Source organism: Sceloporus undulatus, chromosome 1, assembly GCF_019175285.1.
Source record: "Sceloporus undulatus isolate JIND9_A2432 ecotype Alabama chromosome 1, SceUnd_v1.1, whole genome shotgun sequence".
In the NCBI taxonomy this organism is placed as follows: Eukaryota; Metazoa; Chordata; class Lepidosauria; order Squamata; family Phrynosomatidae; genus Sceloporus; species Sceloporus undulatus.
This window is the reverse complement of record NC_056522.1, coordinates 204,557,943-204,572,058: the sequence shown is the minus strand read 5'-3', so window position 1 is coordinate 204,572,058 and position 14,116 is coordinate 204,557,943.

The window sequence follows — 14,116 nt, the reverse complement described above, 5'->3', positions numbered from 1 at the left end:
AGATCCAGATGGGGTTAAAGGAGTCACTTCCAAAATTTATGACATCCTAATTAGGTCTGGTTTCCAATGCTTGGAGGGAAAGAAATCTACAGGTTGAGCCTCCCTTACCTGCAATTCCGAAATCCAAAATATTCCAAAATTCAAAACTGTCCACATGGATAGCTGAGGAAGTGACCCTTTTACTTTCTGATGGTTCAGTGTTTCATGCACAAATGTATTTTAAAAATATTGGTCCGAAACACACTGCAGAAATATAGCATAGTAGCATATGAACAAGCCAGCATAGCATAGTGGTTTGAGCATTGGAGACTGGAGACCAGAGTTCGATTCCCCGCTCGGCCATGAAACCCACTGGGAGACCTTGGGCAAGTCACACACTCTCAGCCTCAGGGGAAAGCAAAGGTAAACCTCCTCTGAACAAATCTTGCCAAGAAAACCCCGTGATAGGTTCGCCTCAGGGTCACCATAAGTTAGAAACGACTTGGAGGCACACAACAACAACAACCTCTGAAATAATATCATGATGTGTACCTTGACTTAGAAAAGGCTTTATGAAATGAATAGTCTGGTAGTTATATTATGCATTCTGTTCATATAAAACCTTCAATACAGTACGCTTAAAAATATATATAAAAATTTAAAATCCTTTGCTTTTGCTCTTTCTGTTACCTTTTACTTTTCATATATTTGTTGAAATGCTTTTTATATGGTTCTTGTTATTTTTACTGGGTAGGATGTGATTGATTTTGAATCAAACCTATTGTCTTTGCATCTATCACACCCAATAAAAGTTATTTTATTTAGGAAAAAAATCAATCAATTTCTCTATTTATTTGTCTATAAGCTAAAGGTTGCCACGTGCCCCTCTTGAGTATTTTTATGGTTTTGGTTGTAGAAACTAGTTGTTTTGATTAGTCCCTGCCTAGAAGCTTTAGTATTTTTGCTTTAAAAAATTAGCCAAACTCAGAAGTTTTTAAACACTAAAAGAATTTATTGCCTCTGCTGCTTGGCTGAAACATACTATGGGATCAGAATCAAGGAGTAAATCATAAATTAATGATATTCCCATAAATTATTCCTCTGAAGATGAGCATTTTACAGAAGAGGCAGTGCTGTACAGTAGTTAGTAACTTACAGCAAGATACAGTGGGACCTTGTTATCTGCTGGGGTTTGGTTCCAGGATCCCCCGTGGATAACAAAATCTGTGGATGCTCAAGTCCCATTAAATATAATGGCAGAGCAAAATGGTGTACCTTATATAAAATGGAAAACCAAGGTTTGCTATTTGGAACCTATCATTTTTCTGAATATTTTCAAGCCATGGATACTTGAATCCATGGATAAAAAATCCATGGCTAAGGAGGGCCGACTGTATATAACAAGAATGGTAATACCCTGCCACAAATCCAGATGTGAACTCTGTCCTTAGGTCTACTCCAAGAGGGATATTTCAGGGGCCAGTAATATACAGTAACCCACAATGTCAGGTGCATTCATTTCCTCTTCCTCCAATGTGATATATGCCCTCCTATGTCAGCAGTGCTCTTCTACACTCAACCTTGGACAAACAGGACAGCTCTATGCACGAGGATAAATGCACATAAATATCTGACATTAGAAATGGTGATACCCAAAACCCAGTTGCAGAGCATTTCAACTTTCCTAGACATACAATACAAGATTCACAGGTCAAAGTTCTCAAACAAAAGTATCAGAGAGGAAAACTAGAAAGAGAAACATCTGAATTGAATTATATCCACAAATTCCAGTCCATTAGAAGAGGTAGGAACAAAGATAATGGCTTTGAGACACACTGCATATATTAATATTTGTGTCTTAACTACTGCACACATAATAAATGAACCTCCTCAGAGGGTTCAAACTCAAGGGAGCTGATTTTTGGTAAGCAAGATTTATTGCTTTCACGCATTAGTACTAACTGACCACTGTAAAGATCTGAAAGACTTGTATCACCTCACAGAGCCCTTTGAAGAGTTAGGACGAGAGTCACAATTTGCATCTTTCTGGATCCTAATAATAATAATAATAATAATAATAATAATAATTTTATTTATATTTCCCGCCTCTCCCTGCAGATCGAGGCGGGATTACAACAATAAAACAATTCCATATAAAATACAATCGTTATAACAATAACATTACTATAGTTTTTTGTGGGTTTTTCAGGCTATGTGGCCATGTTCTAGAAGAGTTTCTTCTTGATGTTTCACCAGCATCTGTGGCTGGCATCTTCAGAGAATGCTTGCCTGGAAAGGACTTGGGTATATATATTGTGTGACCTGGAAAGGCAGGAATGATTTGCATGTGGATTGTTCTGTTGCTAATGGCAGGCCTCAGGGTGGGAGGGTCTGCAAAACAGGATTAATGTCTGCTTGATAGTGAGAAATGAGCACTGAGCACTATCAAGCAGACATTAATCCTCTTTTGCAGACCCTCCACCCTGAGGCCTGCCATTCCAGTGTTCCAGTGACCAGTCTGGCTGCCGCGCTTTGAGCCAATTGAAGCTTCTGGACTTGGTACAAAGGTAGCCCCCTGTAGAGCGCATTACAGAAATCTAAACGAGAGATTACCAGTGTATGTACCACTGCTTCAAGATCCTTTTGGTCCAGGTAGGGACACAGTTGGCGTAACAACCGAAGCTGATACCAAGCACTCCTGGCCATCACATCTACTTAAGATGACAACTGTAGAGATGGATTCAGGAGTACTCCCAATCTGCAAACTTTGTCCTTCAGGGGAAGTGTGACCCCATCCAGAACTGGTTGACAAATCTCCATCCCTGGACTTGGGGTACCTATTGCAAGTACCTCCGTTTCCTCTGGATTCAACTTGAGTTTGTTTTCCCTCATCCAGCCCATTACCAATTTGAGGCAGGCATCCATTCTGTTGTACTCCCCAAATGTGGTAAATGGTAAATATGGTAAATAATTTGAGGTTTTAATATCACACTGTGTTGCATTTGGAGAAGAGGACAAAAGCCCATGCTAAAATAAAAATCAGTCTTAAAACTGTTGCAATTTTTCTTCTTCACCCTCTTCCTTCCTCCTCTTAATGCTGTTAGCTATTTGATAACTTTATAACTATTTGATAACTACTACAATGTTTTAGTGGACTCCACAAATGGCAAAACTCTCAATGACTCCAATGGGGCTTAATGACACTTAATGACTCTCAACGACTCCAATGGAACCTGGCTTAAATGTTTAACAGCAAATCTGCATCAGCACCGAGGTCTGGCCCAGTTATACATTAACTTTCTGCCATGAGATATGCATGATATCATAACAGTGTGTTGCGATACCTTGCCTATCTCAAGGTAAAACAGATAAAGAGTTCCCCAAATGGTGAGATGACCACGTGATCATTTTATTTCCCAGACCACTTTCACTGCCAAACTGACAGAAGAGGGTGGAACAGTAGTTTGAGTTGTAAATTGCTGAAGCAACCAGAAGACAGCATTGGCACATGTCCAAACAAAGCACAGATGCACTTAAGATTACATTTTCAGCTTGCTAATGTGGTTTGGATTAGACCTGAACCTCAGAAAGGGAAGGTGAGACTCCTTTGTTGTTGTTGGTAGACAACTGAAGGAAAACATCAAGTAGCTTGTTTTGCATCACACATGGGATCTTATGGGTGGAGGAAAAAGTTTATACACTTGACACTACAGAGTCCTGAAGTGTAAGAACACCTGCACTATAAAGAACTTCTTTGGTTTTGCCAGTTTATGATGAAGAAAAACAACAGAAGAAACCACCAACATTAATGAAACAAATTAAATTGTTTCCTCTGATCTTCCATTGCCTCAGACAGACATATGAGATTATCAGACGGGAGGAAATCTGGAGAGAGAAAGGCATACTCCCAGCAAAGTCACGCAGTCATGCTGAAGATTTTCAGATGACGTTATGCTGATCCAGGACTTAGCCCATGAAGATCCAGGAATGCTCCAGCAATAAGCCATTCCCGAGACTTCTCCATGAATGATTTGTTTTTGGTACATTCCTGGATCTTCATGGGTTAAATCCTGGATAAGTGCAATGTGTCTGAAAATCTTCAGCATGATTAAGCAGCTTTGCTGGGAGTATGCCTTTTACTCCTGGTCTCCCCCTCCCACCGGTCTGATAATCTTCATATATACACATTCCAATAAAAAGAAATGTTAAAAAGAAAGCAAGACCATGAATAAGCAATCATATGAGGTACTATATGCAGGCCAAGAGCCTGCAACAGCAAACCTAGCTATGACGAAGGAGCTCCATTGTTGCAAATACTTCTACTGTTTCCCACCCAAAACTGATGTGTCAACCCAGGCAGTGCCTCAGTATAAGGGTTTCTGAGGCTCTGCAGATTGGGGTGTTGGGAAATTATAACTTGGGAGACCCTGAGGTCTTGCCATAGCTAATTTTCTCAATATACAGCATGGTCAGGAGAATGTTGCAGTCATCATTTTCCGGCACCATGATCTGTAGCATCTTTGAAATGCTTCTGCTGGGACATTGCATGGCTTAAGAGTAGGATTTCAGGTTTGGTCATTGTACTATTGCACCATTGCAATAATAGCATGGAGAGAGACTGCCATTTGTCCAACCAGTTTAACTTAGTAGCCTCAGGAACAGAGAACCCTGCTGGCCTTATGCAACTCAGGCTTCCACCTGGAACAGACTTCTATACTAGTTTTGCTGCATTGGGTTAGCATGACTATTCTTTCAGAATGGGAATGTGTGGTCTCTATCCAGAAAACATGTCCTGGGGTAGCTGTCCACAGATTTGCCATACAACGCAAAATGATCACCCACAGTTTAATAGCAATTCATTCATGCATATGTGTGGAATGCAATTACGCAATTAATTAGGTTTTATGCTGTCATTGTCACGCAATTGCACAATCATGGGAAAATAACTATTGCTATAGCTCTACTGTTGTGCTACCATCCAAAAGTGCAATTGTTGCTGAATTAGCAATGGTGTGATAATTTCCTCTGTCTCCCAGAACCCACATTGCCAGAAGGAAAAGGGCCATGCCTACATGGATATCCCTCCATACCATCTTAACTGAAAACAACATCTTGACAAAATGTAGGCCTATGACTCTAACATCATCATAGTTTTCTTCCTCTTGTATGATTTTTCACACCTTTGCCTGATGAAGAAGCCAATGGAGCTTCCAAAGCTTGCCTCATGTATTTTGTGCATTTTGTTGACCCAATAAAGGTATCTCTGTTTGGTGGATTTTGGGTGTAATTTTAAATGACCCTCAACTCTCTTTTGTGACCCTAAGTGTCTCACACACACACACACACAGCCCACAGCTCCTATATTTTGGGAGAGGGTGAAAATTTACCCATGAAATACCACCAAATCCTGCACAATTCCCAACATAGAAAAAAGCTGGCAGCATGAAAAACCCTAGAAGTACAAAGCAGGCATGATTTGCAATTTTTTTCTGCTTGTACTTTTGGCTAATTTATGGCCCCCAAAGGGATAATAGTGTAGCCTGCTGTGGCCAAAACCTTGCTTCTGCTCCAGTTGTCCACTCCTGCACTAGGACTTCATACTCCAGATCCTTTTATGGCAAAAGGGGCCTGATGATAGGCTAACTAATCCCCATGGGTATGTAGTTGAGTCTCCTTCCTTGGAGATCTTTAAACAGAGGCTGGACGACCATCTGTCAGGTATGCTTTGATTGAGAGTTCCTGCATGGCAGGGGGCTGGACTGGACGGCCCTAGTGGTCTCTTCCAACTCTACGATTCTATGACTCTATCCCTTGTTAGTAATATCAGAGCTGATTGTTTACTGTAATCTTAAACTGTCTCTTTCCACATATATTTTATCCCTCCAGGAGAAAAAGAAGCTGCAGCTGGGAAGGAATGACATAAAAAGAGCTTGACAGTCCTATTCTCAACCTGAAACCACCTGCAGCTCCATTTCACAATAAAAGAAAGACTTTGAAGAAAACAATCTCATGTAATGTATTGCTCCTTGCACTTTGAACCCCTGAAAGGCAGAGTTTGTCTGATTACAGTAATCTCGGGTATAGAATAAAAAGACCGGCTGGCGACATAGATTATTATGTGGAAATAGCTTCTGAATTATTGCAACCATAAAACACAGCAAAGTTTATTCTTGAGTGCATTGTTGAAGTCGTCAATGTTTGGTTTAAAACTGGGGCATTGTGTGAAGACAGAGAAGGGAGACAGCAAGCACAGAAAAATTATGCCAAGGGCATACTCTCCAACATTTCACTGGTGAAAACCAGGACACAGTTGGCTAAGCAACATCAGAGCATGATCAAGATGGTAAAAGTTATTAATGAGGAAGAATAGACAAGCTAGGAAAGGCGGCAGCAGTTTGCTTTTGCCTAAGTCTACTGGGAAGGGCAAGATTTTGCCACCGCCTCCTCCTCCTCTGCCCACTGGTGAGTTACTTGGGTGGAAACCATTTTTGCACTTTGAATTTATTTTGCAACAATTGGAGTAAGCTAAGGACAAGAGAAAAAAGTAGAAGAGGAGAGAGAAACCAGGATATTTTAAAAGCCGCTGAAAAAAACTGATGACAAAGGATTCCTTGAGATTATTCCTGTGAAGGCAGGGCAGTTGGGAGGTCTAAAGGATATGCAGTGGGTTGCGAATGTGTCAGCTAGGAATGTGTTTGTGTAGAGCACAGGTAGCAGTCATAAGGCAGTATGAAGGTTATTGAACAGCAGCTTCCAATATTCTTCACCATTAGCTATGCCGGCTAGGGCTGCTGGGATTTGCAATCCAACATTTGAAAGATCGCACAATGCCTAATCTGGCATTGAGGCCCAGGAACTGACTTTTAGGGGGAATTTCTAAAAAGGCAAGTGTACACAGAGCAATTGATGATAAAGGTCCTGACTTGTCTGGTATCCACTAAGTTAGCCTGCTGCTCTCAGGTGAGGTGGAAGATAGTGTCCCGTCAACTGTATTGAATAAAATTCAGCTGCTATTCAATTGGCTTCTATACAGGGAATGGGAAGAAGAGCTATCTTATCCTTTGCCCCAGGTTTTAAGAATATCTTGGGTTAGTCCTGGATTCTCATATAGTGTGAGATATAACAAGGAATACTTGATTTTGTATGCATCCGATACTATAAAAATATAAAGCAATTAATACTTCCACCCCATTACAAAGAAAGTTAATAAAATTAAGGCATCATATTAGAATCATGGAATCATATAAGTTTATCGCATGGGACTTGGAGAACGGGAACGGAGCAGAACAGAAGGGAGCCGAAAGGGGGGGGGGGGGAAGTATGTTATCGCACAGAACACCACTGATGCTGCTGGGAGTCCCCAATCCATTCCCCAACCTTTCCACAGCAGTCGATTTTGAAGGACTGTTCAGAATCATTCCTCAAAATCGGGTGCTGTGGAATGGTTGGGGAATGGATAAGGGACTCCCATGCGATAACATACGTTTTCCCCTTTTCCATTCCGTTACCTTCCATTACGCTCCATTCCCATTCTTCAAGTCCTGTGCAATAAACTTAAGAAAGTTGGAAGAGACCTTAAGGGCCATCCAGTCCAAGCCCCTGCCATGCAAGAACTTACAGTCAAAGCACCCCCAACAGACGATCATCCAGCCTCTCTTTAAAAAACCCTAAAGAAGGAGACTCCACCACTCTCTGAGGCAGTGTGTTCCACTCTCGAACAGCTCTTACTGTCAGGAAGTTCTTCCTAATGTTTAGGTGGAAACTCTTTTCCTGTAGTTTGTATTAAGAAGATATAAACATGAACACTAAAGAACTTGAGCAAAAGGAACTGAAACTCAAAATTGAGAGGATGTAAGTCTGATGAAACAGGAAAGTGTGTGAGGATGAGTCAGGCAGAGTTTATCCCACGCATACATACACATAAGTTAGTTTTTGTAGTGGAAACTAAACATTAGAACAATAATTTCAGAAACCATGGCAGCAGCAATTCCTTTAGCAGGCCGCTTCAGTCAACGAAAAAGTGTGAAACCTTTTGAGAATTACATGTCTCTTTATCGTAAGGTGTCATAACAACCAGTTTGACATCAGGATAAGGAGAAATTTTAAAACAGATCAGATCAGGAGGTGGGTTGAGCAGCAAAGCGATAGCGGAGCTGACAGCCAGCCAGCCAGCCTTTGCATTTCTCTCCCTCTCCCTACCCTGCTTTCCAGCCATGAGGAGTCCAATCTCCTATCAGAAATGCTTCAAAACATCCATTTTTTGGCCTTCAACAGGAGGGGATGAGACCAAGTTGGGAGAAGGAAGGAGGGAGGGAAAGAAAGAGCAGGTTGACTAGTAAGCAAGCAAACAAACAAGCAAAACAAGGGCCTGGGCACTCCTCCTCTGCACTGATGTCAATTAACATGAAACTATACAGAATTAACTGGTGCACTTACACACAATGCAGACCTGCTTGCCCCTGTATCATCCACAGATTCCGCACCCTCTTCCTCCTCGCATCTCCTTTCCTTCCAATAGCTCCATACCTCCCTATCATGCCTTAGTACCATGACGCCTGTGCCTTAATCTGTGGCTGCCTCCGCAATACCTCAAACCCTCCCTTTTCTGCCTCTTTCCACATAATTTCAGATCCCATCAGAACATTCTGAGGGATATCATAGAATCCCAGAATCCCACAGCTGGAAGGGGCTGCAAGGGAGGCAGAGTTATCGACTTCCATCTGCACAGGTCTCTTTTTGGACAGTGTTTAATAAGCCCCCACTTTCTAGGGCTGCAGAGTTCAAACTGCTCCAGCTTCAGAGTGGATTGAACAGCACCATGCAGGTCCCACCAGCTAGCCAGCCTTTGCCTTGGCTCCTGTCAAGTGGCTGCTCCTCTGTTGTCCAGCTGCTCAACCTGCCCACTTCCTAGAGCAGAGGGAATATAACAGAAGCCAGGGCCAAGCCTGGCTGGGTCTTTCCATTGCTGTTTAATCTCCTCCAGCTGCAAACAGATAGGGAAGAAGCAAGAGAAAAGTCTTTCCTCCCCCTCCTGAACCTCTGAGGGAAGGTGTAATTGTAAATGGTTCGGTGTGTTCAAATATTGTTGCTGCTGTTATGGTTTAAAATCTGGAGTAAAGTCTTGGGGGGGGGTCCTTTGGCAAGAAAATATATTTAAAGGTAGCCCCTGGTTGAAAAAAAGAAAGAAGGTTAAGAACCACAGGACTAGATGAAGGTCAGAATCTTACTTAAGATGAAGGCAGCGGGAGGTTACACATGTTCCATTTAGGCCCTAAGACACTGTGATGGTTTCACATTGCAACCATGACTAGCCAGAAGGTGAATGAACAGCAGAATGGAAGGTGAGCCCTGGTGCCACAATGACTAGAAGAGAAGCAGTAAGCTAATTAAGTAAATACATAGACTTTGCAAGTTGCATCAAGAAATGAATTAGGCTTTGCTGAGCTGAGCTTTCCTTTTGCCTGAGATGACCCATGAAAACTGGAGATGCAGGCCCAGGCACGCAGATCCTGAAATCCTAACTATGACTTTCTCTCAGAGTGCTGAGATGAGGAAAGGAACACACTATGGTTCACTGCCCTTTTTGGAATATATTAAATCCAACTCTGCTTATAGTGCAGTGGCCTGTTAATACACGGGGCACACAAATATCTGCACAGGGGTTCTTATGTGGTAACACAGACCTATAGCTGCTGTTGTGTAATCACTTTGAAAGCAGGATGGGACTTTTAAGTACTTCCACATCCACTGTTGGCTTTCTGCTGGATATTGCCACCTAGTGGTAAATAAGATCTATGCTTCATAACTGCTAGTTCAGAGGAGCCTTCAGATTGGAGAGAATGGTAGAGCAGTGTTGCTACACACACACACATACCTTTTTTTGTGGTAGAACTATTGCAATGGAAATAATTTCAGCGGTGTCTCAGAGAGCTGCAGATTAATCATTTTGGTAGTTGTTGAAACCAGGGAGTTTTTGCGATCAGGCATTCTGTGACATTTTCCACCCTCCCACCCCAGGCACTTTGCTTCCCCCTTGAGAGTTACTAATTCAGTTATTAATTTGAATTTGGAATTGTTAAACAAATCACTTATGTCTACCTTGCTTTGCTTTTTATATATATATATACTTGGATGGGGCAATGGAGAGCAGGGTTTTGGTGCAATGTTGAAAACAGAGGGTAAGGATATTTACAGCTTCAGGAGTCTTGAGAAGCAGCAGTCTCAATCATATTCTCTATCTTTCTAGGCCCCTTTAATGCAACGGTGGGCATTTGTGTCTTGCCACTGAAGTACAGCTCCTAGCATTTCTCACCAATAGCTATGCCAGTTACAACATTTGGAAACTACAGTTCAACACCATCTGAGGGCTGCACAATTTCCACCCCTGCTTGAATGTAACAGCACATAAAGGTGACTATAAATGATCACTGCAATTACAGTGAGTTCAAAAACCATTAAATGAAATCTGTGTGTCTGCAACTTCTTTTGGCCAGCAAGGATCTCACCTTAACTTGGAAGACGATAGCCAGGTGGTCTGTGTGCCGTCTCAGTCTGCTTTGGGACTGCTAGTTGTTGATGGGCAAATCCAAGGCTCCAGCTCTGCTTTCTTAGGATGTCTTTACCACCCTGAACAGTAACAATCTGACTTTGGAACCTGGAAAGGGTTGAACTGAACTGGAAACTACCAGGAAATACCAAGGATCCCCAGTTAGGGATAGAAAATAACCCTGTCTGAAACCCTGGAAAGCTACTGCCAGTCAGAGTTGACAGTACTAAAACAAATTGACTTCTCAGTTTTGGTCAGCTTCCTAACCAAGAAGTGGATTGGGGGAGGTTGCCTTCAAATAAAGGACTGTCGCCTGTCAAGTGAGACAAATAGCCATCCTAAAGGGAATTCTCTATAGAAATCTACATCCAGAGATAATGAGAAGAGAGGAGATGTGTCTCTTATCCAGGGCTGCCCAGGATATTTTGCTGCCTGTGGAAAAAACAGCAAATGGTGCCTACTGCTCAAGTCAAAATCCATACTTCCAAATGCCAAGCAAGTTATTTTGGCACTTAAGCGAGAGAGAGAAAAAACATAATCACTTTCTTCTCATCAGTAAATTTTGAGAAACAGTAAAATGGAATGTTTTGCCATGACACACAAAGTCTGCTACACGTGGCAATTGCCCCACTCACTACTGAATGACAGTACTGAATAATTTGTCAGCAACACTATAGCAGTAGGTGCTCCCAGACCATTTTAACAGATCTCAGAACTAGTTACGGTTGCCCCAACAAACACCCTCTTAAGGATCTCTGCCAGAATGTATTTATTCCATACACTTATTTTTTCCATATGGCATCTAGACATGTGGCATACACTGTAAACGTTTTCTTTCACATCTATTTGGAAGAAGGCCACAGTTCACAAGCTGCGCCTTTTACTTATTGCACAAGCTACTTATTTAGTGATGCCAAGGGAGGAGTATAAATAAGCGGTTTGTGAACTGTAGCCCAGGTAATCAAAAGAATTCCCATCGGCCCCCTAGAAGATTTGAGAAGGCTTTGTACATGTTCCTTTGTTTAACTATGCACATGCAAATCAAAATCAACTAGAAAATGAATAAACCACCTGGCAGTACAATGTACTAACGAAATAGTGTAATAAAGATGAAATTATTTAAATTAATATTCAAATCATACAGTCATCCTTGATTTAACTTTCAATTATACGGAGGTAATTGTATTAAGGAATTACTTCATTCAATGGTTGGCGAAAAATAGCCTGACTGTTTTAATATTCCAGTGTCTGCAGGTAATATATGATCTGCTCTGCAGTTCTGAGCTGACTGGAATCCTAATTCTTGTTGTGTTAGGAATATAAGAAAATATAACGGTGTATAGTCAGTGGATAGCAAAGCCCTTTGGATGTATATTCCACTATCTACTGCGTTTGCTTGAAATAGTTATAAAATATTTGTCTGCAGAGCTTGTAAAGCTCCTTCATTAAAAAAATTGAAAATAAAAGATATTCTGAAGGCTCCGACAACTTTGCACTGAGTGGAAGAGGGGTCTGGTCTTGACCACACTCCTGGAGTAGCAGAGAGCATGGCATACCCTCCAACTGTCCCAATTTGGCATGAACCTTTCAAATGAATCCTCTGTTGTCCTATTTTTTCAGTTGCTTTTAAATGTCCAGGTTTTTTCTCCTTATCCCACTTTTCTCCTTTGTCCTCAGCTTACTTCAATTGGTGTAAACTGCCCTTCACTTTCAGACAATGCCAACAGTCTACCTAGATGGAAGATATAAAGGGATCCCTCTTTGTATCTGTGGTTTTAGGGGAAGTGGAAGACCTAGCCCATTATCTTTTATATTGTCCTCTCTATGAGGATCCTAAGAGACATTTCCTGGGTGAGCTTTTGAAAACAAGGGATGTTATCAGACAAGGGAAATTGGAAGTATAATCCAATGGCAATCTGAACGCAATCGTGGGGTTTAACGTTATTGCGTGATAGACTACCACACACAATTTCGAGCAATGGGAAGTCAGTCCGAATGCAATAATGAGGTTTCACGTTATTGTGTGATAGACTACCACACGCAATTTTGGGCAATGGCAAGCTATTTTTGGGCAATGGGGAGTCAGTTTGAATGCAATTTGAATTCACATAAATTCGCCGAATTAGAGAATTCACATTAATGTGTTCTGGCCCCACTTTCTTTTCGTTTGAAATTAAGAGAAATTCCTCCCTTAAACTCCAAGGGCTGAATGCAACTTGACATTATTTGTGATCTGGTGGTCAACAGATTACTTCAGTGTGGTGCAGTGGTTTGAGCATTGGACTATGACTCTGGAAAGCAGGGTTTGAATCTCAGCTCAGCCATGCAGACCCACAGGGTAAGACTGGGTGAGTCACACTCTCTCAGCCTCAGAGGATGGCAATGGCAAACCCCCTCTGAAGAAACATGCCATGATAGGGTCACCTTAGGGTTGCCATGCATTGGAAATTACTTGAAGGCACACAACAACAAATCATCAAAAGTAAAAAGTAATACAGCACAGAGGGGAGTCAAACATCCCTGCAGATATTGTTAAGCTGCAGCCCCCAGCATTCTTCATCACTGGCTATGTTGACCAGGGCTGCTGGGAGCTCCAGTCTATTCTGGAAGGCCACTTGGTTGCCATTCCTGCATCACAGTAGCACAGTCATGTGCTAGACTTTACTTCCAAGCATATCAAACCAAAGCATCTAAGGACAGTTCTATCACAGGGAAGCTAAAGAACCTCTTTGTTACCAGATGTTAAGGACAAATAGCTTGTGGATCAGGGGAACCTCTTCACATGAACTTCCCACAGGCCTGGAAGGAGCACCACACAAAAGAGTATGTGCAGGGAGTCACACCTCTAATCTAGTTTCATTTCTGGTTCTTCTCTTTTGAAGAGCAATGAGTGCAGACTGAAACATTTAAGGTGGAGAGTAGGGCTATCCAGATTGTAGCTGAACTGCCACTCCTATCAGCCCCAGTCAGCAGATTGGATGATGAGGAACAGGGGTATTACAGTCCAGCAATCACCAGATCCCATTCGACCTTGAACACCCTGTTTAGGATGTGGGTGGGAGACTACCATCAGATACCAGATGCTGTAGCATGTTATATTTCAGAGGAAGGCACTGGCAAAACCACCTCTGACTATTCCTTTCCTAAGAAAATCTATTAAATTTATGGCGTCATTGTAAGTTGACAGGTGACTTGAAGGCATGCGCACACACATGCACACAATATTTGGAAAGCTGCACTTTTCCCACCCTTGTTTTAAGTGGTAACCATCCATTAGCAGGCAAAGTTTTTGTTCCCATGAGGGAAATGAAAGCCAACATCAACCTTATCCTCTCCTTCCACTGCTTTTTCTTTTTTCAGGTTTGCTCTGAAAATGTAATTAACTGCCAGTCTTTTTCTCCTGGAATGCTGTTTGTATTTCCTTGGAAACCTTTGAACTGTAAACTCTGTCAAGTTCATCTGAGTTTACGATGTAATCAGGAAAGTGGGGGTGAGGAGGAGAGAGCAAGTAAACTGGACTCAAGTTCACCCTGACCCAGATCCAGAAAGGTCAGGATTCAGAAAGCAAAGGCTAAAGAACATGAACGAAGG